At 42.5% G+C, this 23,258-nt stretch overlaps 1 protein-coding gene across 7 annotated transcripts in view; it reads right to left on the bottom strand.

The window, feature by feature from the left end:
• Positions 1–23,258, bottom strand: part of AGPAT3 (1-acylglycerol-3-phosphate O-acyltransferase 3) — an 84,597-nt gene that overhangs the window by 41,789 nt on the left and 19,550 nt on the right. For 3 of the 7 annotated variants that reach the window (XM_069022288.1, XM_069022344.1, XM_069022525.1), the window contains exon 2: positions 4,657–4,777. The exons of 2 other annotated variants lie outside the window; for them this stretch is intronic. The gene's annotated coding sequence lies outside the window, so the exon portion shown is untranslated. Of the gene's footprint in view, positions 1–4,071; positions 4,162–4,656; positions 4,778–12,077; positions 12,096–23,258 lie in introns of those variants that run through there. 2 more of the 7 variants (XM_069022607.1, XM_069022434.1) reach the window with 2 other exon arrangements.

Genomic DNA, 23,258 nt, shown 5'->3' with positions numbered 1-23,258 from the left:
TGCTGGCACAGTTATAAAGCACCGGAAGAAATGCAGAATGTGAAATCACTGGTATAAAAGTGAGCACCCATTTCTCATGGAGCTTGTAGCATTTCAGAATAGTTTGACCGCCAACTCAAAAACTGCTCCACGTCACTTTAAAAATTAGAAGCTAATTAGTAAAAAGAGGAGTTCACTGCACCAAAGCTTCATATTCCAAAGACCCTATGTGCCAAACTCAAATTATTGATGTCACCACTGCTGGCTTAGCACTGCTCCTCAAAAGCTCCTCAGTCAGGCTGAGTAGTGGTTTGAGAAGCAGCGTTTATGCTCATATGATTCATTTTTATCTGCCAGAATAACCCTCAGCTCATCTGCAATTATATGCCCAAAAAAAAATCAGATATTAAAGGGTATTACAAACTGCCTGCAGTTCAGGGCAATGTGTTAATATAGGACACATTTATAGACAATGACTCTAGCAAACCAGGCTAGCTTCACTTAAAATAAACAAACAAGCAGCCCAGTCTAATTACCAGAATTAATCTAAAAGAATCAATATTTCTTCAATCAAGACACATAACATGAACCTTCATGCTATGTACTCAGCAATGTATAATTGCTTCTTGAGTCTGCCGATTTTGTTCACTTTTAAGCCCATTAAACATGAACTATTTTTTATTAATTCTATTTAAATTCTTTTTACTTTTACTGTAATAAACCAGATTTCAGAATAACTGGAATAACTGAAACTTCACTGCATTAATCAGAAGTATTTTAATGTAAGTAAGTTCATTACTTCCAGGCAACTGGGAGCTTTTTCTATGCCTGGTTTGTCTGACTGCTCCCAAGTCTCTGCTCCCAGGCACTACTAGAGGCTCGCTCTAAACTCATGCTTAAGGTCAGCCTGTCCTCAAGGTTTGCTTGTATAACTGCTTTCACAGTTATTACCCATCCCACATCTGTACCAACAGGATATATCTTAAGCTAAACTGTTGGGTTTGGGGGTTTTGTTTAGGTTTGTGTTGGGTTTTGAGGGTTTCTTTTTTCAATTTTGGTTTAGAACTCTTTATCAAGCAGATAATTTCTGTAGGCATTGGGGAACCCAGGCTACACAGGACAGTAATAAATTGCATTGTTATTACCTTCAGCACAGGGAAAAGAACTGCACAAGGAGATGCTTAGGCCTTTTGCTCCCATCTTGCAACACAGATCCAAAGTACCCAGATAACTTTGTACCAGACAAAGTTGAAAGCTCACAAAGCCTTGGCAAAGAGTATCCAGAAGTGACCTGCAAAATGCCCCAGCACAGCCAGGTCCTGCAGTGCCACAGGGGCCCAGCAGCCCCATCACCAGCTCACAGTGCACTGAGCCTCTTCCTCCGTCCTTATCCTTACATCCCACAGGAACAGGGCTTGTTCTGCTTTTTAGAGGGGTGTCCTTTATCAGGCATTTTCAATCACAAATATATTTGGCTGTGCAATCTTTAACTCCTCAGTCTCAGGCTGATTCACTCTTGTGCATTGCTTATCCCATTAAACTTGAACACCACAACCAAGCAGGAGAGGGAGGCACAGGTGCAGAGGTTGGGCAAATGAAGCCTTGAATCAAAAGTGGCCTTGCTGCTGAAGCACAACAGTATTGTCCTGAAACACATCCTGTGAAAGCATTTGTATTTAAATCTGTGCTTTCTGCTGCTTTGGAAAGTACTGCCAAAGGTCCTGAATGTGTGGCCTTCACAACTTACAGATGTGAAAACAATTGCTCCCACAGCAACATCGACATTTTCAAAACAATTATGAAAGAGTAAATGCCATTATGGTTTCTAAGAAAGCACTTTCAGTTTGGATTCTTTTTTTCTTCTCAAAATAAACATCCCCAGGAGATCAAGTCTGATCCTTGAGTTCCACCAGCAGATAGCCCCAGCTGGAAGGGGATCCTGTGCTGGCCCAGAGCAGTGACCACCCTGGCAGGGCTGAACAGTGCAGGGTTCCAGCCATGAATGTATCCAGCATTGTTTGGAAAGGCTGCTCTTTCCCTGGGAAAGAGGCACAAAGCTTAATGGGGTACAGTTTTTGAAGAGCAGGAGAACTGAGGGCTACAGAAAAAAAAAACCACTGTCATGCTCCCTTCCTCCAAATAGAAGGTACAAAGACTCAGTGCCCTATCTATTAAAAACAGATAGGAGAGAGCATTACTTCTGCAAGTTGTGCAAAACTGATTCTGCCTAAAAACCAGACTACAGCAGACTAACAGCAGGGATCATATCTCTGGGAGCAGCTTTTCAGAACATCACTCTGCCAGTGAAGAGGCCTCTGTCTTACAGGCTTTCAACCCTAACCACAGCCTCCACACTGGTAAATTAAGTATGGAAACAGGGACTGTAACTGGTTTTCCAATATACTTCACATTTCTCATTGCCTGAACTATAGAAACTCTTGAAACTGTGACTGCCATGACTGCTTTTGTGAGCTGCTTCCAGGTCTAGCCTGATGAATCCAAAGATTATTTTGTTTTCCTCTTTGTGGCCACAGCTAAGTTTATACAAAAATTGACTTTTCCAAAAATTTCTACAAATTATAACACTGACAAGTCTGAGAAAGATGAATCCCCCCAGGAAGACACACAATAAGGACAGCAGCAGCAGATGACAGATCACAGAATCACAAGATGGTTTGGGCTGGAAGGTCATCCAGTTCCAACCCCCTGCCATGGGCAGGGACACGTGCTTCTATCCCAGGTTGCTCAGAGCCCCATCCAACCTGGCCTTAAACACTTCCAGGATCGGGACATCAACAACTCCTCTGCATAGCCTGTGCCAGGGCCTCACCACCCTCACAGGGAAGACTTTCTTCCCAATATCTGATCTAACCCCACTTTCTTTCAGTTTGAAGCCATTCTCCCTTGTCCTGTCACTCCAGACCCTTGTAAATATCTCTCTCCAACTTTCTTGCAGCCTTCCTTTAGGCACTGGAAGGCCACAATAAGGCCACCTTCTCTCTTCCAGACTGAATAATCCCAATTCTCTCAACCTTTCCTCACAGGGGAGGTGCTCCAGCCCTCTCACCATCTTGGTGGCCTCCCATGGACAATCAAGAAGGCAAAGGCTGAAGGAATTATTCAGGGGGTTATCCAATACATGCAGCTTCCAGCATGGCCCTTCACTCAGAACATTTAATTTCCAGATTATTCCTTGCTGCAGGTTCTAGCGACCCAAGATAAGACACTCAGGCAGCACCACATGAGGGCACAGGTAACAGGCCTGGCAGCCTGAAGGGTATGAGAAACTCAGATTTTCTCTTCTCTGAACAGCAGAGCTTGAGAATTCAAGAGCTGTCACAATTCAAAATCTTGCCCCCCTCCCCCAGCATATTTTAGCTTCTCAGTAACTCATCAACGGCATTTTCAAGCCTTACACACAAACAAGAAAAGCCAAAATTGCAGCCATGTAAGTTGAAAAGTATCCTACAAAAAAGCAAATGCATTAAAAAAGGTTTTCTTGTGTTTCTGGGGCATTGCTCCTACACCAGTGTCAATAAGCCCAGGCAAAAACATTTTACACAACCAGTTTTGAAAGCAGCTGGTCACCATGACACTGGGAGAAGGCTACATTAATGAATCAACCTACTGGGTTCTCCCTCCACACACCAAAGCTGCAGGCAGTCAGCCAGGTTCAGCTGCAATAGCTAATTTTTGGGGGCAAAATTTTTGACCCAGGAATATTTTGGGCTGGCAGGAAGTGTCTATTTGCCCACCTAATGAGCTGGGATCAATGCTTTCACTAATACAGCAGGAAAATGTACATCTTAAAGGGATGTAACTTTGCACAGGGTCAATACATGCCCTGAACACAGATTGTGGCTGATCCTGTACATGCTGCTTTATGAATCACAGCTTTGAGAAATCAAGATTTTTAGGGAGACTTCTTGTCCTACAATAGTCCTTGAAAGGTCATAGAATAATAAAGCAATAATCCAGGCCTTTGCAAAATCACCATGATTAAATTATTTTCTTACAAAAAGATCTACTAATAGCCCATGAAGGGGCACGGTATCAGAGATCATAATTAAAATGTCAACATCTGACACTAACCACAGGTTTTAAGATCCTGTCCTGAAAAAAACTGTTCTGCTGTTGTGTCAGTGGGGTCTCAGCAGCTTTCCACTTTGCTTGTAGGACAGACTAGAAAAAAAAGGCAAAAAGTAGGAAGTTTGTTGATTTACTTAACATTTTCATACCCCGTTATTGGATAAAATTTAAAGATGTTCAGATTAAGGGCAGCCTAAGATGACCCCAGTCAGCACTGATGAGATTTCTATGAACCCCATAAAGGAGGTTCTTCAAGCACTCTAAGCACATATTTCCCCTTCTTCTACATTACAGGAAGGAGGAGACATTAATATTTCTAGAGTCCCACGGAGGTTTATTTATGGTTAAATCTCTGCTGCAATGATTACCAACAGATACAGCATACATGAGACAGCAGAAGCAAGAACCTCAAGTGCTGATTTCATTCCTAAACTAAAATTCTCAGAGTGGGAGACTTCTGACGCCTCTCCCAGCAGTTCATGCAGCTCTATGAAAAGAACAGGATTTGCACGCCCATTTTTTCCCCAAAAGTATATTGCTACAGACAAAACGCAAATACAGAAATGTGGGGGAAGATTTCTTTCTTACCACCACCACTGGGGACCACTTCTGGCACCTGGCAACACTCAGAGCAACAGGAGAATCCCCATCTCCTCCCTCCAGGGAAGTACCACTGCTTATGTCTCAAGAGATTTGCTTTCTCATTTGCCTATAAGCAAAAAAGACATTCTCCAATGAATGAAGGTAAAAATACTTTGTTTAGAAGCAAAATGCAATGCAAACAAGCAGCTGACAAGCCAGGTAATGAATAACTCAAACACTTCTTAGTAAAATTATGAGCCTTTTTCCTTTCCCTGGAGAAAAAAAACCTACTTGATCCTTCTTCACACATATATTACTACACTCAGCTCCACAGGTACCAACTGCTATTGCTTTCAGAGGAACTAACTGGCACATACCTATGAAATTAAAAGCAAGTGTTCTAAATTTACCATTAATAGAGAAATTGCAGCTTCTATTCAGAAAGGAGAAAGGGCTTGCATACACAACAACTAGCCTACTTTTCCTGGCTTTACTAATCAGCATAACAAAAGGTTATTTTACTTCTCTTACCTCCAAACCCTGTCTTGAGAGAAGTTACTGAAAATGAAGCAGAAGCAATTATCTGCTCTCAGAACACACACTTAATCCCTATATTTTATTAAGAGTGTTTTTTATGATCCTGAAGCAATTAAGCTAATCATTATTTAATTTTAGATTACTGAACTGGAGATTTACTTCAGACACAAGCTCACTTGCCACATAATTTAGTCTCCGTAATTAGAGATGTACTTTACCCAGAGGTGGCTTGTTTAAAGCATGTTGTCTAATTTCACAAGCCTCACACCATGAAAGTTTCATGCAGAAATCTACAACCCAAACTTCAAAAATTAGTAAACCCCCAAAGACACTCAGATTTACCTGTTTTCCTTAAAAAAAAGATGAAAAAAATATTCTTCAAACATGTGCCCAGAAAATTAATGCATCACAAAAGCTAACATAAAGCATTTCTACAGCCCACCACTCCTTTAGCAAGTTGTTAGATGCTCCTCTCACACAAATCACTTCATTTACAACTTATTTTAACCAAGATGCAAGGTCTGCAAATATAAATGTTTTATTTAGAGCCCAGCAGGTACCTGCCAAGGGATGTAACCAGTGATAAAACCTTCAGACACTTAAAGACTTCTGTGATAATATTATCAGAGGAACAGAAATAGGGACCAGGCAGGTAGTTTCATACTGTACATACTGACCCTGGACATGATGCCATTGGAAAACTGCTCAAGTCCAACCTACTTCAGCCAAAATTGTGTTGTAGGAACCGAACTGTACTAGGAAACACCAGTTACCCTGGTAGCTCCTACCCACCCAGCTCAGCTTTAGTTCTGCAGACAGTTAATGCCAGTCCATCCAGACTGAGACATTTTCCAAGGCCAGTTTTATGTCAAAACACATTTCCTGGCTTTTGGAACAAAGGGTATCTTCCACTGCTGCCACTAAAGAGAGGGAAAACAGATGATCAGGCAAACATTTGAATAATATACACAGTTTTTTAGGCAACGTTTTGTCTTCTAAGTCATCCAACAAGACCAACACATGCAACTGCTCCACACTCAATTAGAAGTCAACTGTATTCAAACCTCTAAAAATGCAGAAGAGGCAGATTCATTTCAGGACTTCAGTGCCAGTACTTCTATGAACCAGTCTGACTTGCCACATATAAGAAAGGCTACAGAGCTCATCCACAGCACGAGATTTCAGCAAAGGCTGACCAAGAAGAATCAGAAAAGAGATAATAGAACAGGTTGGATACAGAGAGTTTGCTCAAAATAAATACAAGTAAGTCTCAGCTATCTGGATATTCAACAAACATACTTTTCCATGTGTTATCATATTAGAAGTGTAAACTTGGAGACAGAGGAATTCTGACAGCAGTAAAGATTCTGCCCAAAAGAGATGGTGCCTGACAGTACAGAAAGAAAAAGCTGCAGTCTCCTTGGAAGTTACTGATGAAAACACAAACCCCAAAAATCAGTCTTCTGGTTCATTTTTAACTGATTAATGGCTTGCATACAAAAAAAAGAGTAATTGTGGCAGCTGATGACAAAGCTGGGAAGCAATCTGAACATGAAGGTGCATTCAGGTGTTAACACCACAGGCACCATGGCCATATAAAGACTGGAGCCAAAGGATAGGGATCCAATTGCTCCTTGTAAGACAGTAGAGATAACCATTAGGAAGGGAAATAAACCACTTCAGGCAAAAAAGGCTGCTGAAACCAGAACAAACAGGTATCAGGTGGTGAAGAGTAAGTTCAGGCTTTAACCTTTCAGAACAGCAAAGCTCTGGGAGAGGTTTTGGTGACAATAAATCTACATGCTTAAGGAGGCCCTATTATGACACATTACCTGCTTTCCTTAGCTCCACCTATTTTTGTAGCTGTCCATCTAAACATTCATCAAAGGCTCTAAGAAAGTATCACCAAAAGCAGCTGGTTCAGTTCTCAGTGCTGGTGGGGGAAGCTGGTACTGAGAGTTACACAGCTGGGGGGAAGCTGGTTTATAGGCTAAAGTATAAAAAATTACCATAACATTCCTGCACACCTATATGACAAACAAATAATGTTAAATTTAAAATAACAACATTAACCATTTTGTTTTCATTACAATCCGCACATGCAACTATGGCAATAAAAAGTGTTCATTAAAAAAGCTCGGCAAGTCACAAGCACTATCTCATCCTGCTTCCCATTATCCCACAACAAAGGAATCCTTAAAACCAATGCAACACAAGTTGAGCTGCTCCTTGGAACAAGCACATTCTCTGGTCTTGAAGCAATTCTTGAACACTCCCTCCACGGGCTATCAAAGGGATCTTTGCCTTTTCCACTGCCTGTGTACAGCAACTCTCATGCAGACATTTTACTAAAACTGTTAAAACTGAGGTCAAAGTTCTCAGAATGAAAGAGTGCAACTGGTAAGAGAATAATTTCTGGTTCAAGATTGAGCACAGCAGTGTTATGCAAGAGAACAAGATCTGAAAGCAAGCTTTGGTCTGGCACTGTTTATTGGTGCCTGCTAAGAGGTACTTGAGCCTCAAAGAATGGGAGAGAAGCTCTTCCCATTTAGGATCCTCATCCTTCTCACTTGAAAAAAAAAAGTATTTATATATATATAAAACACACCGTGTACTGGACACTGCAAGCTGTACCAAATTGCTTTTCTGATGTCTTCTAAAATGGAACAAACAGATTTAGGCAGTACATTGAGGATGAGAGTCCCATTTAAGCATACACATACAAGTATTTTTCCATTTCAAAATGGTCCCATAATTAAATATAAATGTGCATGCACTTAAACCCTTACACAGTTTCTCTCTTGCACAGTACCTTGCACTGAATTCAATACAACCTTCAAACCCATGTTTCCATTAGCTACTTTGTGATACCACAGCTCTGAAAACATTCTCAGTGCTCCAACACTCAAGACATACAAGATGCAGAAGTGGCCACACACAATTCTGGCTTCAGCATCATCTCACAAGGAGAACATTTCATTCCTTTTTATTTCCTCCACCCCTTCTTTCCCTTTTCTTAAATAATTTATTAAAACTACTGAAAATATTTTCTAGTCAGCTTCCTTCCTCACTACAGGAAGTACCAGTATCTTTGAATCCCTGGCTCCCCTGCTTCCACAGTTTGGTTCCCTCTCTAAAGGCCACCTTCTATATACTAACCTGATGTTGACAGAATATTGTAAAGAAAAAAAAGGGGGGGAAATGATAATGTATTTTTAATCACAAGTTAAATTTCTCCCTAGATAAAGAAGCTGATTTCATGGCATGCCCCTCTCTCAATGTCTTATGGAATCATCCATCACCGACAGAATGACTTCAAGAAATTCCTTCCTGCTACCATCCTACAACTGTGACCATCAGCTCTGAGAAGGTGAGCCTCTAAAAACTGAACACTTCCCTAAAGATAATTGGAAATTATTGACTTGAAGGCGCTTTCAGAAAAAGAAGTCTTCACTCAAAGTAGGAAAAACAGAGAAGCTGTTGTTAAGTTTTGATGGATGTACAACAATCAGTCAGAAGTGGTTTCCCTCCTCATAATCCATAACTGACCTGTGAACCTTCTTGCCACAGCTGTCAGAGGTGGTGTAAGTAGACTGAAAAGAGAACTGGAATCCTGAATGACACAGAAATGACAGAGAAAATACCAGTCACTGTGTTGACTGTAAATCCTTTAGTAAGGAAATCCATTATAAGCCAGACTACTGACCTAGATAGACCAATGACAGACAAATTCTTTCCTTTCCAAGATGGAAATTAGACTTCTTCAGCTAACAAAGCAATTCATTTTCCATTGCAACTTGCAACCAAACTCTTCAGTTTTGAGCCTTAGAGGGAACTCAAAAGACAAGATAAGCAAGAATGAAATGGGTGAATGTACCTGTGGCCTCATAATTCCACAAAGTTCTGTGTTCACTCATCAGGAGAGCTTGAGCACCAGCAGCCCATCAGTTTCATCTAACCCTGTCCCTAACCTGTGGAGCCAGGGTTCTGATGGATAAAACATCCTGGAGCACGGTCAGCTGCGACAGCCTACAACATTACTGCCCCCTCTTGTCCATCCCAGCCTTCTGCCAGGGATCATCATTCCATAGCCTGCATCTCAGCTGCTCCAATCCACAGCAGAGAGTGTCACTTTAACCCCCTGATGAAGGTGGGCTCTTATCATGACTCTCATTTATTTTTACAGGCAAAGTGCACTGTAATTTTCCAGCTGTGTACTGCTGGGGCTGAAGCAGCTGCACATGGTCCTCTCTACAGTGGCTGGCAACACCTGGAGAAGGAGGTGATGTCTGAGGTCATCGCAGCAGGGTTGCTACACAACCCTGGGCCGATTTGAAGAGGTTGAGTTATTCAAACTCAAATTTGAATAACTCAAAGAGGCTCTAATTCTCCTGCTGCTAGAGACCAGAAACAGGGTAGGTCCTCAGCAAGTTAACTTGGTATAGCACTACAGTGAGATGCAGTGAGATACCGAGTGCTATCTCACCCCGAGACAGAATTTCAAATACAGGACAGAAAACTATGGCCATGTAAAAACGAAGCTGGGAAAGACACAGCTGCCCTAAACAACCAGGGCAGAACATCTTTGAACCAAGTGAAGTGTGCCCTGTCCTGTGAAATGTAATCCCAGATACAGTCCAGACAGGTTCACTCCCAAGAGTAAATTCTTACAGCCTTGCAATTTTTTACAGCCTGGTTACCTCTGAGGTTTTCCCGTGACTTATCCTTGATTAAAGGCCTACATGAAAAACAGCATGAGAGAGTAAGTGTTAGAGGGGAATTTGAGCAGGCTTAGGCAAGGTTTTTGCATTTTCTTGTGTTTGGGAATGCTTGGGGGTTTAGTTGGTTTATTAATAAAATTTAAACTGTGAATAAATCTTGAATGTTGATGCAAGCTCATCCGTACTTTACACAAGAATTGCCTAAGCTGACTCCTGGGAAGAAGTAGGCTCTGAAAAAGGACCTAAATTATTTTTTAAATGACCATTAATTGTACGTTTTTTTTCTTATTGCCATATATCATGTAAGTCTGTCATGTTCAGATTAATTCCAGGGATTGCTTTTTTCTTTTAAACACTGGAATGTTCTTTTGCTTACAATAAAGAAAATGTTTATGGCAACAGCAGAACACAGAGCTATGTAAAGTGCAGCCTTTCACAGACAAGGAGAGGTGCTGTAATCAGCACTTAAATGCTACGGAGAGACCTGAGTGGAGTGAGTGTGGCACTCATACCCTGCAGATCATTCTTGTGTAAGGGATAAGCTTAACTTCCTAATTTCTCCTGCTCTTTCTCTTTTCAAGTCTTAAAAACAACAAAAAAAATCATTTGCAAGTATCTTTCACTAATTTCCTTTGGTTGCCCTTTGTAACAGCACGTCCCTTTCACTACAGTGGTCCTCTGCCACCTTCATTGTGTGCCCTGCCCCAAACCCTGAGGCTGAGGGTCCCTGAACTGCCCCCAGGTGCTGCACCAGCTTTTCTCCTACTGCTGTGACATTTTCTTTGGTGTGCAATAGATTTATAGGTAGCTTTTAGAGCTGCAGGTCCTTAAGTGGACTTCAGTCAGAAAAAAAGGAAATTCTAAACACAATTCTTCATAATAACCCAGTAACAAGCAGCAATCGATCATTAACTTTCATGCTCTGATCTTCCACAAGCAGACTTCCCAGTTACTCCAAATTAATCATTTCCTTAGGAACTCTCAGGCAAAGGTAACAGGAAGGAGCTACCTCGTAGGATTTGAGAACTGCAGCAAGTCTTCGGACCTTTCCTTTACCAGCCTCGAATCCATAAGGTTCCAAAACAAAAACTTGCAGGTGAAGCATTAGTGACAACAGGATTAAAACTCCAGACTCAGGTCAATTTGAGCTCACCCAGACACCTTCCCAGTCTACTTTAAGCCCCCTTTAGCAAGAGGTTGTCACCAGGGTCACAAGTCAAGCAGGCTTGGCTAAAAATATCCCCCAACACTGTCCCTGTCCTGCCTCACTGTCATCCACCTCACCCTGGACATCATCCAAGAAACAATCTCATCCCAGCACTGGGCACAAACCTGTTTGTAGCTCAGGGATCCTCCTCCTCAGGAGTTATTTTACTCCCCTGGGTTAGATTAAACTACCAATATTTCTGTTTATTCGCTATTCATAATTCAAATTCGAGCGAAATTAAAAGGCTTTAGAATGGCAATCTAGTTAAGAACTTTAATGAAGAGCACTTCAGAAATAAAATCTATTATAAAGCACTTGAACTAATGAAGTTTGCTCCCTGTCCAAAATCCTTAGCATTCTGCACTAAGGAAGTAAAAGTCTTTTAAAGAAACCTTTAAAATTCTGAACTGCTGCAGGTAAGATCTGAAGAGGCAACAGTGAAACAAGCTACATTTGCAACCATATCTCATTCCAAAACAAAACAAGGAAAGAACAGTTAAATACATCTGCATCCTGAGAAAAATAATATTATTCTTTGTTATGGGTGAAGGCATTTCATAGTGAAAGAGTTGATAATTTTGAATGCATCACCTCTTCAGGATCTCAGAAAAATTATAGATTTGCATACTCATACTATAGATATTCATACTCATACAAGGGAACTGTGTGTAATTATAAAATAACGATAAAAAAATAAAAAATACAATTTTCAACAGAGCTAACAGTGGAGACAGAGAAAGCCTAGCTCATCTTCTCTAGGAGAACCTGTACACTGGACTTTTGAACTGTCTTTTTTCCCCTTGTTTACACAAGGACAGTTTTTTAATACCATATTAATAGCATTTATGATTCATCAGAAATATACACAAATAATAGATTTCCAGAAGCCTGATGAGGCTTGCAATCTGAAATAACAATGTAATTAATTCCTAAGAGGAAGCATTATCTTTACACTGTCCTACCTTGGTCAAACACAGCGAGAGGTAAATTTCGTTAAAAGCAGAGGGGAGGGGAAAAAGAAACCAAGTCAAACAGAAGGGCGTGCAGCTGAGGAGACAAAAGTACTCATGATCAAAGGGTGACACGGCATGGGTGTTTTATTAGTCTTGCAGGAGCCCATGGAGCAGCCTTGCCAAGGGTCTGTCCATGCTCCTCCCCACGGCTGGGGCTGCTCCACCTGTGACAGGCGGAGAAAACCTCACCAGAGCACTCTCGCTGGGCAGCCAGGGCTGGCGTGGAGCCACAGCTCACCCCAGCCCGGCGAGACTGAAGCAGGTGCCAGCTCTTATAAAGTCTAAACTGCAGTTTACATCTGAGCTGTTCTCAAGTTCAAAGGGAGAAGCAGCCACAGCAACCCCTCTGGGAAGGCAGAGGGATGTGCTCCCGGCTCATCCGTGGAGAAACGGTGGCTACAGATGAACAGATTATGGCCCTGGAATGGTCTGCAGGAATGGTCTGCTCCAACCATCATAAACCAGCATCTGTCTGATGCTGTCCAATCTGTGAGATGCCCAGAAGGCCTGACCCCTCATCCTCCATGCACCACACCACCCACCCCTGGCAGCACCAGGCGATGGGGATGAGATTGGGCTGATCTCAGCGTTTCTGGATACTGAAACACGTGCACAGTTTGTAAATAAAGGAGTGTGACACTGAATTCATACATTTTGAAGGGCGCTGAAGTAATAATCTAATCTTAAACTGATTTAGAAGTGTTAACTGATTCACCAGTTCACTCATACTAGAGATCTCAGAGGACTATTTGGAATGGAATCAAGTGGCCAAGTATGTGCAAGGAATCGTGTCTACAGCAGATCATCTGCAAATTGAGAATTATTTCAAAATCCATTTCAAGCAAGTCATTCTCCCACTATGAAAATCTCAGCTTCTAGGATTAGAGACTTTTTGGAAGATTATTCATTCCCTCATCTCACAGTTACAAGGATGCCAGAATTACTATATCCTGGACTGTAACTGAAGCCATTCAGTGAAAGCAGCTTTCCTATCAAGGGACCATCTTTTCAGTGAGATTCATGATATATCTCAGGGTTTGATTGAAGTATTTAGGATCCTTTTTTTCTCCATAAACACAAGAGCTGAGCAGTCTTCTAATCTTCAAGATCGTAAATGCCCAGCTTCTACAGCTGCAGTAATTAAACCAACTTCTCATTCCATTACCCACAGCAAGTCTCTTCCTCGGCATCTGCTCTATTCCCACACTGCACTCTTCAATCAAACCAAGATAAGCTATTTTCTAAGATCAGCTGACTTGTCTGTCCCTCAAGACATCACTGCAGCCAAAAGGATTCTGAGCAGATATGATGCATCTTGCTAAATACCCAAAAGGTCTCTTTTAAAGGAAAAAAAAAAAGTAGACGTCAATGCAAGTGCTTATTTTTAGCACCTGAGTTGTTCTATATTTATTCCTTTATGTCTTTCTAACAAAAGCACAATCTCTGACGAAGCATTACCATAAAATACACTCTACTGGGAAGTCTCCTTTATGACTCCTGGCTACTGAGCACTGCAACAAGTACATCACACCACCCATTCAACCACACAGGTTTAAGGGTGCACATAGAACAATGCTTCCTCGGTTCCAAAGAGGTGCTTAAGACAACCCAAACTCAACAAAAAACCCAATCCACACAGAAAGCAAACTCCTCAGTATAATCTGTCATTCTGCTTAGATACCACTCTTCAGACTCAAGCTACAAAACTGCCACTTTCAAGTATTTCTAATTGTCTAAACCCCCCAAAAAACCCTCAAGACACCTTGTGAGTTACTTGTTAAAAAGAACACAAACCACAACCCCAATCTCCAGGACACACCATACTGCAACAAACCCTCAAGTCAGCAGGAACAAATACTCAGACTATAAAAGACTACTTACCTCTTCCTTATTCTCTTTCCTTATAGCGGTTACCTTCTTGCCCCGAAGACTCCTGGCCCTCTACCTCCCATATATTTACCCCAATAACCTTGTGCCTCTGACTTATGCAAATTATCTGACGATTTATTTTCAAGGACAAGATACAATTAATCAAAGGTGTGGTGTGGCTTATTTGTGTGGGAAGAGATACATCAAATAAACAGGAAAAGCAGAATTGTGTCAAAAGCTTCTGCTAGTTGCAGTAAACTTTCATTAGAAAGAAAATAAAGTAGCTTAAGACAGGGTTTAAGACACTGACAAAATTGGGAAGAAAACTTGCATTTTGAAGCAAACAGTATTTTAATTTCCTGCTCTAGAAAGATAGCTGTTATCTACCCACAGTTATTTTAATTTTTGCATTATGCTAGATCTCTCAATATACTCATTGAAAAAGCAGAAGTAGGGATGGGGTGGGCAAAGACAATACAGACCTCTGGTTATTAACTTGAAACCTCTCTCCTTTGACCTTGAAGGACTCTGTCTTCCTTCCAGGTATTCCCTACCTACAAGACAGACATGTCCCATCACTCAGCCATACCCTCCAAGTATTTTACTGACTGGCATTGCCTACACATGGGCAGCTCTCTGATCCCAAGGCAAACAGCAGATGGTTGAGGGACTCCAGAGTATGAAACCACGCTCAGCACACACACTGATATCAGATGAATAGGTTTGGTCAGTGGCAGGTTATTACCTTCACACAGTGCAAATCATCCAAGTCTGAGATTTTCCACAAGGTAAAAGTATGGATCTTCAAAAAATTATAGACTTTCAAAATTAAAAACAGACATGGACTAATTACCTCAATCTCAGACTGACCTTTGTATATTTGTCTTCAAAGACCTTGTATCACTGCTGCACTGTGGAAGCCAGAATGACTTCCAGGTTAATTTTAAAACAAGCTATTCTGAAAGCTTTTAACTGAGCAAACCCACCTAATTCTCATATCTTGTTGTGAAATACTTTTCCCTACTGACTAAAATGCTTCCCATGCAGCTGTGATTTCATTTTAGTCTTCTGCAGAAAACTGAACACAATATGTAGTTTGAATTCAAGGAACCCCTTCTCATAGCCACATAAAATTCACCAAAAAAGGGAATTCTCTCACTGTTGCTCCTCCTCTACTAACAAAAAAATAGTTTCTTTATCACTGTAAAGTACCCCAAATCAAGACAGCAGAAGCATACAAAACCTTAGTGAGAAATCAGATGCTTTTTATCCATATTATTAAAAACAAACAACAAAACACATACACTAAGCAAAATGAAGTTAGATTTGCTTAAGAAAAGTTCATCTGTGGCAGAAGGAGCACATCCACTTTATTCTTACTTCCTAGATTAAAAGCTATTTAGTTCACATGAAAATTCTGAGGCAGTTTGTCTATCTTTTGTGAATTGGATAATCCCTTTTTCAAAATTGATTAAATTCCAGAATAAGCACATCAAGAGAAGTTTGTTCAGAAACGTGCACTGTGAATCAAATGGGTTTTGCCTTTTGGCAAATCTTCACATTTCCTCTATTATTACTTATTACTATTTCCTCTATTATTACTTAATGCCCAAATGCAGCTGTTTTATGGATGTTTTTAGTACTTGGGTACCAGACTGACCACATACAACCTGTGCACTGAAAGGCCAACACACAGCCAGGTATAACCCATTTGTAATTACAGTTCCTCACGTGCCCTTCTGTGCTCCTCTGAGCAGACACCCTGCAGACCCCAGTTGGTTCCTCAACACAGGCCACAAACACAAGGCTCCCAAGGATGCAAACAACCGAGGGGGTCACTCCTTGGACAGCCATGCTGTAATCAAGAACACATGAGGGACAAAAATAGCTTCTGTCAGAGGAATTAAGACTGCAATATGACCTCCAGCATCTGCCCCTGCCATGAGAAGGTGGAAAAAGCAACAAGGGAAGTCCAGCAAGAGCACATCCAAGTCCCAGCCATAACCAGCATCAAAGGTGGTAGCTAAACAGAGGGCTAAGCAGCACCCTTTGCACTTTTATAAGTAATGCACTTTTATGTTTTATATTAACCACCAGTTCTGCAGCTCTCAATCCTTTGCAATCTGCTTTGCCTTCCACCGAGGCCTCTCCAGCCTCTGTGCCATTTTTCTTTACTCAATGTTTGCCCTGCCTTCTGTCATCTTCATCATCATTGCTGAACACCACCACTGTTTTCAGCTTTATTTTGTATCATTCTGCTACAAAATGTCCTTTCCCAAGACAAAGATCAATCCCCTTTATAAGCACAAAAGCATGGGTCTGTTGGTTTATACTGCCTTCCAAAAAAGCCTGGCCTAAATCCCCCATAGGCACACTGGGGATATGGGACACCTGGGTGGTTTGTTATATTCACTCTATCTAGTGAGACTATCCTCACCCTTAAAATTCTAGGCACCACTGCCTTCCCTCAACAACTTCCTGCCTTGAGATGGCAACAGCTAACAGAGGTTTTGCTAAATTTGCCTTCCCTTCCCCAGCCCAGCAAAGCACAGACACCACTCCAAGTGCAGTGTCCCAATGCCCTCAAACCCACTCCCCCTGAGGCCTCCTCAGGGAATGGGACAGGAGTCAGACGCACAAACCTGGACATGAGGAGGATCCAAAGGGTTGGAGGCCCAGCAAAAATGCTGTCCAGGATAATCAAAAGGGACAAAGGGTTGGCTGATCTGAGTGCCACCAGGAACAGAGTGCACACACGTGTGCATGCACAAGCATGAAAACATGGGGAGGGCAGGTTAAGCAGATTCAGAGTCCATCAGGAATCTCTTGCTTTTTATTCAGTAGTGTTCTCACATGAATAAGTCACGACATGAAGTTTTGTTCCCCTGTTCCACTAAGTCTGTTCCAAGACACTGATCACAACAGTCTTCCTCTGTTGACAAGAGTCTTAGATGAGACCCATGCTGGGGGCTGCAACTTTCTGAGGCAGATGTGGGAGGCTGAAATTACATCCTCAGTGTCCACAGCAGCCACCTGTGACTCACAGGGCCCTGCAGATATTTGCATCCAGCCTTTTGTGCGGGCAGACCCAGGCAGCAAGTTCCACCTCAGTCAGGCAAGATACGAGGTTCTGGCCTGGCAATACCTTTCCATGGCCTGCAGTCAGCAGGACTAGCAAAGAACTGCACCCACTGTTTATTTAACAGCAGTCCTGTTCAAGGCACCAGCCTGGAATCGATACTGCTCACGCTGCCTGGGGATCCACAGAGGGCACAGGCCCAGATTACCTTGTTGATAACTCCCACTGCATGGAGGTAAAAGGTTTGAAAGACATCCTTGGAAACCCTGACCATAACTACACCCAGACTTGCTCAGCCCACATCAGTTCACCACTTGTAGGGATTGAGGTTCATGAGACTTTATAGGTGACAGTCACTCTTTTGAGCAAGGCCTGAGCTGCTGAAATTCCATTCAGGGACAGCTGAGATGCTGTACCACAGGGTGGAAGAAGGCTTTGACTGTGCCTCTTGTCAGAGCAAAACTCTGTGCCTATTCCTTATCATTTCACATAATGAGAGGAATGGCATCCAACTGAGCCAAGCTTCTTCACCAGGCCAGAGAAAAAGCAGCAGCAGAACTTGAGAGAAAGCTCCTTTTCTGTCTTCCCCAAACAACAGGATGTGCAGAAAGGTGAGAACGTGGTATTTTGGGTGTGCTCCTGGAAAGCTGATGGTGAAAAACACACACCCCCCGACATCACCCTGATCTCGGGAATCAAGCAGGGAATCAGGCAGCGGGTTGCATAGGTCACTCAAATGAGCAGGAAGAGAAATAAAGTTTGGTTCCCACAAGAGGCTTACACAGACACCACTGACAAGGAAATGACACTCTAGCATCATCCCTGTGAAACAGGGAAGAGGATAATTTGACACTTCCTGGAGCAACAGTCCAAGGAGCAGAGATCCAGGGGACAGTTTCCTCCAGAGAGCTCTGCAGCACATGCACAGGAAAGGCAGCCAGTCGAGGGAGTAGGATACCTCAGATGTAAAGAACATGAAGTGGACAAAGCAAATGAAACTGAAATCTGCTCTCCTGGCCTGCTCTTACTGCACTGTACATGGGGTTAAAGCAGATACAGCCAGACAACTTCCCTGGCAAAGGGATTTTCTCCTGTGTGGAGAAGAATCCACAGAGAAAAGCTCCAAATTCCCAGCCAAAGCCCAGCATTGGCACTGAGGGGAAGAGAGGACTTCTGCTAAAAAGCATTATGAGAATTATGTGCCATACTACATGTAGTACAGTTCTGTTGCTTGGGGGTTTGTTTGTCTTTATAAACTTTTGCTTCAGCTATCTGATGGACAGGTAAATTTTCAATCTTCCTTACAATATGTACCTTTCTCACTGTGGCTATAATCCCCACAGCTACGAGAAAAAACAGGGATTAGCATGTCTGTTTGAACTACTGATAAAGACAGAAAAGCACACCATACAGTCCTTTGATTTCCAGTTTGAGCAATATCCTGAGTCTGAACATTTCACATGGGTGTGTTTTCCCCCCTTCCTCCTCCAAACATGACATTCAAACACCCAGAGGTTATCAAACACAGAGTAACAGTATTAACCAGCCTCTGAGGATATGAATCCCATGAGCTCAGGGCAAATTGCTGTAGAAGCCTGTTTCTTCTTCAGTGGACTCTGTGCTGATTCACAAGCCACACGAAGAGCTCAAGGCAAAGACAGGACTCCACTTTGCATGCACCCTGCCAGGCAATGCAGCCACTGCTACTTGAAGGTTTACTCTTAAGCTTGACCAGTGCTGCTAAAAGAAAGGCCAGAAGGCCAAGTCTGGTCCAAAACAAGTCAGGGGGTAACCTAATAGTGTCTAAGGAGGCTGGACGACAAGAGTCCAGTCCTCACGATCATTTTTTTGACTTTTTTTTTAAACAGAATTGTCCTCTTGGGTCCCACATCAGTCAGAGCACTACAGCAAGTAACACCACCAAGTGCTTTGTTGAACCACTGCTTTCTAAACATGGCCCTTTTCCAGCTTGCCATGAAGCATCACCAGCTCCCACACAAGGGCTCTGCTTCAGACGTGCACTGAAGATGTCTCCTACCCTGACCCTTCCTGTCCTTCACTACTCTGGATGAGTACCCAGAACCTACAGAAAGGAGATATCAAAGGAGAGAGGGAAGGTCTCCTCACATCCAGGCTCACCCTGACATAAGGGATGTGAAGAGCAATATCTTAAGTCAAGTGTGTGGGGGAAATCCCAAACCTTTATGATTGTATTAGAGACTGAAATAATTTTTCAGTAATTTCTCGTTCTGTTTCTTTGCTTTCTCTGCTCCTGCTGTATATGTACAGGCTGGCCTGTTCTCCAGCCATAAGCACTGGGCCACTGAAATCTGAGAGAAAGCAGATCTCACATGTACTCACATCATCACCACCTAGATGTAGATCCTCAGTGTTGGCTCCCCAATAGAGAAGAACCAGCTGCAGAACAAAAGGAATACATCTCTTTATCAGGCAGTTCACTTCTCTTACAGGGGCTGGACAACAGGGAGCAGCCAAACTGGGGGAACAGGGATGAAAGGAATAAAAAAAGGAACAGACTAAACAGATCTGGCAGCTGCCTGCAAAATGGGACAGAAATTATTCTACTTCCAAATGGGATAACAGGACCCTCAGAAAACGTGCAGGATAAATCCTTACCAGAGCTGTACACTAATACCTAGTGCCATCCATTCCTGTTCATGTCTGGACAGTACTCTGAAGCCTGGGGAAAGGACTAATTTGAGCACAACTCTTCACTGGGCTGATGAATCAGCCTTCCAGTGTGCATTCTCCTTAGGGAGAAAAGGGAGAATTGGCAGAGGACAGCGCTGCAGAAGACAGCAATAGGAGGAAACAGCTGCTGAATTTGATGCAGGAGCAGCCCATCATGTGGCAACATTTTGGTGCAGTGTTCTTGGCCAAAATCCTCATCCCCAGCCAAGCACATCCTCCAGCATGAAAGGAACAAGCACATTCCCTTACGAAATTCACAGGCGTTCCAACTCCAAAATGCTGGCACAGCAAAACCCAGGGCTCTTGGTACTGCACATGCAAGTAACAGCAAGACAGAAAGTATTCTGTAACACATGGCAAATATCAAGGGAAGCATATCCATGATACTATCCTTGAGAGAACTGCAACCATGTGCACCCAAAAGCAATGTGCTTGTCACACGCCCACATCTGTGTTTCATGAAACCTGAACAAGTCTGAGGGTAGTTTTTACAGCACCTTGAGGTCCACTGGCCTTAAGTCCGTACTGTTAACTTCACTCACTAACCTTACAAAAGATTAAATGCAAAATTAACTTCAATTGTTTTCTATAAAATTACTTTATCCAACCCTTAAAAATCCTCAGAATAAAATAAGAGTACAACACACCAGGTAGGACCTCCATACCCTATACATGCTCACTTCCATAGGCAAAAACATCTCCAGGAGAGGCTGCTGCAGGTAAGGGATGCAGAATCAGCAGTTCAATTTTATTCCTCTCTCTGCAAAGGCAAAGAACCATCCCTGGAAGTGTTCAAGGCCAGGTTGAATGGGGCCCTGAGCAACCTGGTCTAGTGGAACATGCCCCTGCCCATGGCAGGGGGTTGGAACAAGATGATCTTCAAGGTCCTCTTGCAACCCATCCCATTCCCATGATGATTCTATGAACCATGTTAGGAAAAATTACAACTGCAAACATACATATACTCCAAGGGCTCTTCACACAACACAATCTGTTCCACCAAGCAATTTTTATACTTTGAGGAACAGAAGTGGGTTTATATTCCTATGCCAGACTGTCTGGTCCTCTCCTTTTTCTTGGAAGTAAATAAAACCTTCTCTCAATTCTGTCAGCACAGAGATAAGTATCTAACTTCAGAGAACTGCAAGTAACCCGACCTTTTAATTTTTCCTAATGCTTCACATGTGTCCCATCAGTAGCAGACTAATGTTTTACTTATTTGTTCTTTTCCTGCACAGAAGAAAAGAGCTTTCAGTCTGTGAAAGACGATGCCTTGGGCACTCCCCATGGGCCTCTTATTGTTCACTGTAACTTCTTTCTGCTGCTGGCAACTGGAGACTCATTCACCAGATTTCTCTGGTGACAGGTATAATAAGAGACAAGCAGATAACTTCTATTGCATCTCTGGACACCTGCTCTGAAAGGGTTTTCTGTTCCTGCATGCTGTTATTTGAACACATGAATGACCTTTCCAAGGAAAACGCCAATTTTCCACAGAAAAGGCTTGGTGTGACTGTCAAACTGAAGGGTGGTAAAAAAGCACTTGTTCTCCTCATATATCTTCCAGCACTACCTTAATGAACTGAAAAACCAATAGCCTCAAGGACTTATTTCCAGTCCTGCAAAAAAACAAGGCTTAAAGCAAACAGGGCCTTACTGCTGTTATACAAATAAAACTATGACACTCTGCCTATCTATGAAGATTGTAAAAATACAGAGTCCTGTAAAGGAGTCCTGTTGAAGATTTTTCCAGGTGACCAAAAGGTCTACTTTCCCTCACAAAAGCCTCGACAGGAACCTGGAAAAGCAAAGCAGCAATTTTTTTTTTTTTTAAATTCGAAATGCTGAGCCACTGAAAACCAAAGGAGGGCTCTACGTACACAGCAAATTCCTGAGCCTGGTGAGACTCATGACTTGAGATCATTGCTTCCTCCAAAGTCAGCCTGAAGAGTAGAACCATACTAAGTCTTCTAGTCTTCTAGTTCACTCAGTGGCTTTCAAACCAGCCAGTAACTCTACCCAAAAGGCATAAAAATTACGTCCTGAAGAAATAGTGAAGAGGAAAACATGCACATCAGATTTTGGGACAGTTCTTGAGCGAGGGGAAACAGAGCAGATAGAGAAAACTCCATAGAAGAGGCAGGAGAAGCAACATGAGTAAACAGAGATGCTGGGTGAAACTAAAAGACAGAGGTCACAAGCCACACACTTCAGCAAAGACCAGCACACCCTGGAACAACTTACCGAGGGCCAGGACAGTCTTAGTAACTAATCATTTTTTAAAATCAAGTTTGCAAGTTTTCCTTGGAGGCAAATTACAGTTTGCACACAGATTTGAGACATGGGTTATCCCTGGGATAATTCCTACACCCTCTGCTTTTGGCTTGTGACTTGAGAAGCCAAGAGGTGGCTGTGCAAAGGGACTGGGGAATGAAAAAGGGGAAGGAAAAGAAAGTAAGAGAAAGTACAGAAAAAGATACAGAGGGAAACAAAGAAACCATACCGATAATGAAGAACAATGTGTAAAAGCAGCCTAAAAAGATAAAGTATGTACGCAGTAAGTGGATTTCTTTTAGTAGAAGATGTGTGGAAGAAAATAGAGTAAGAAAAAACAATTCTGTGCAGGAAACAATTCTGGGGCTGGAGAGGGGCAATCAGGGGCTATGAGGAAAAGATGACAACTTTCTTTGTTCTCTCAGGTCACTGAGTATTTCAAGGATTACAAAGGATGACTTTTCCAAGCACAAAATTTCCTGTATCAGAGACAGAGCGTCTGGGTCCAGCTGGCCATGCAACACTCTGACCAGTGTTGAGCTGTGCAGTCAGTACACAATGCCACATGACAATAAACCAGAAAAACGCTATGCATTCACCCTCAGTCTGACTCTTCCAGGTGACAAATCCCTAGTGAGCCCCTGTCCCAAGTGAAATATAGGAGCAGATGCCAAGGCTGGGTCACAGCAACACAGATGCTCTTCTAAACTCACTTTATTCCTTTCCATGCTGCCCTGATCAATACAGCTGCTGTTCATTTACTTGTTTTGAGCTCCATGACAAGGGACAGCAGCGAAACTTTACCTGGACACCAGCTCTGGGGGGGATCAGATGTGTGCAGGCATTGTGATCTATGCAGAAGGAAAGGGGACACCAGGACACCAGGTACAGGGACACAAAGCAAGGGACTGCCCAGCCAGGCTCTTTCTGCTGGCTTCTTTAAGCAACAGCTACAGGATCAAGCAACAACAACCAAATTAAAAGGATGTGCCATATAATGGTGTAAGTTCAGATCCTTATAATCAAGAGTAGCTGAGGTGGAAAACTGTATAGGACAGATCAAAACATCCTGACTGATTCATTAGCCACAGAGGCTTTTAAAGCAGGCTGGTTTGTCTTGTTTACAGCTCTATCAATGAAACCAATCAGCCTCTCTGAACACAGCAAGAAAGTTTATTTAGGGCAGTACAGCAGGC

Source organism: Aphelocoma coerulescens, chromosome 1 (genome assembly GCF_041296385.1).
Source record: "Aphelocoma coerulescens isolate FSJ_1873_10779 chromosome 1, UR_Acoe_1.0, whole genome shotgun sequence".
Lineage (NCBI taxonomy): Eukaryota > Metazoa > Chordata > Aves > Passeriformes > Corvidae > Aphelocoma > Aphelocoma coerulescens.
The sequence above is the reverse complement of the archived record's forward strand: the minus strand, read 5'-3'. Positions and strand labels throughout refer to the sequence as shown.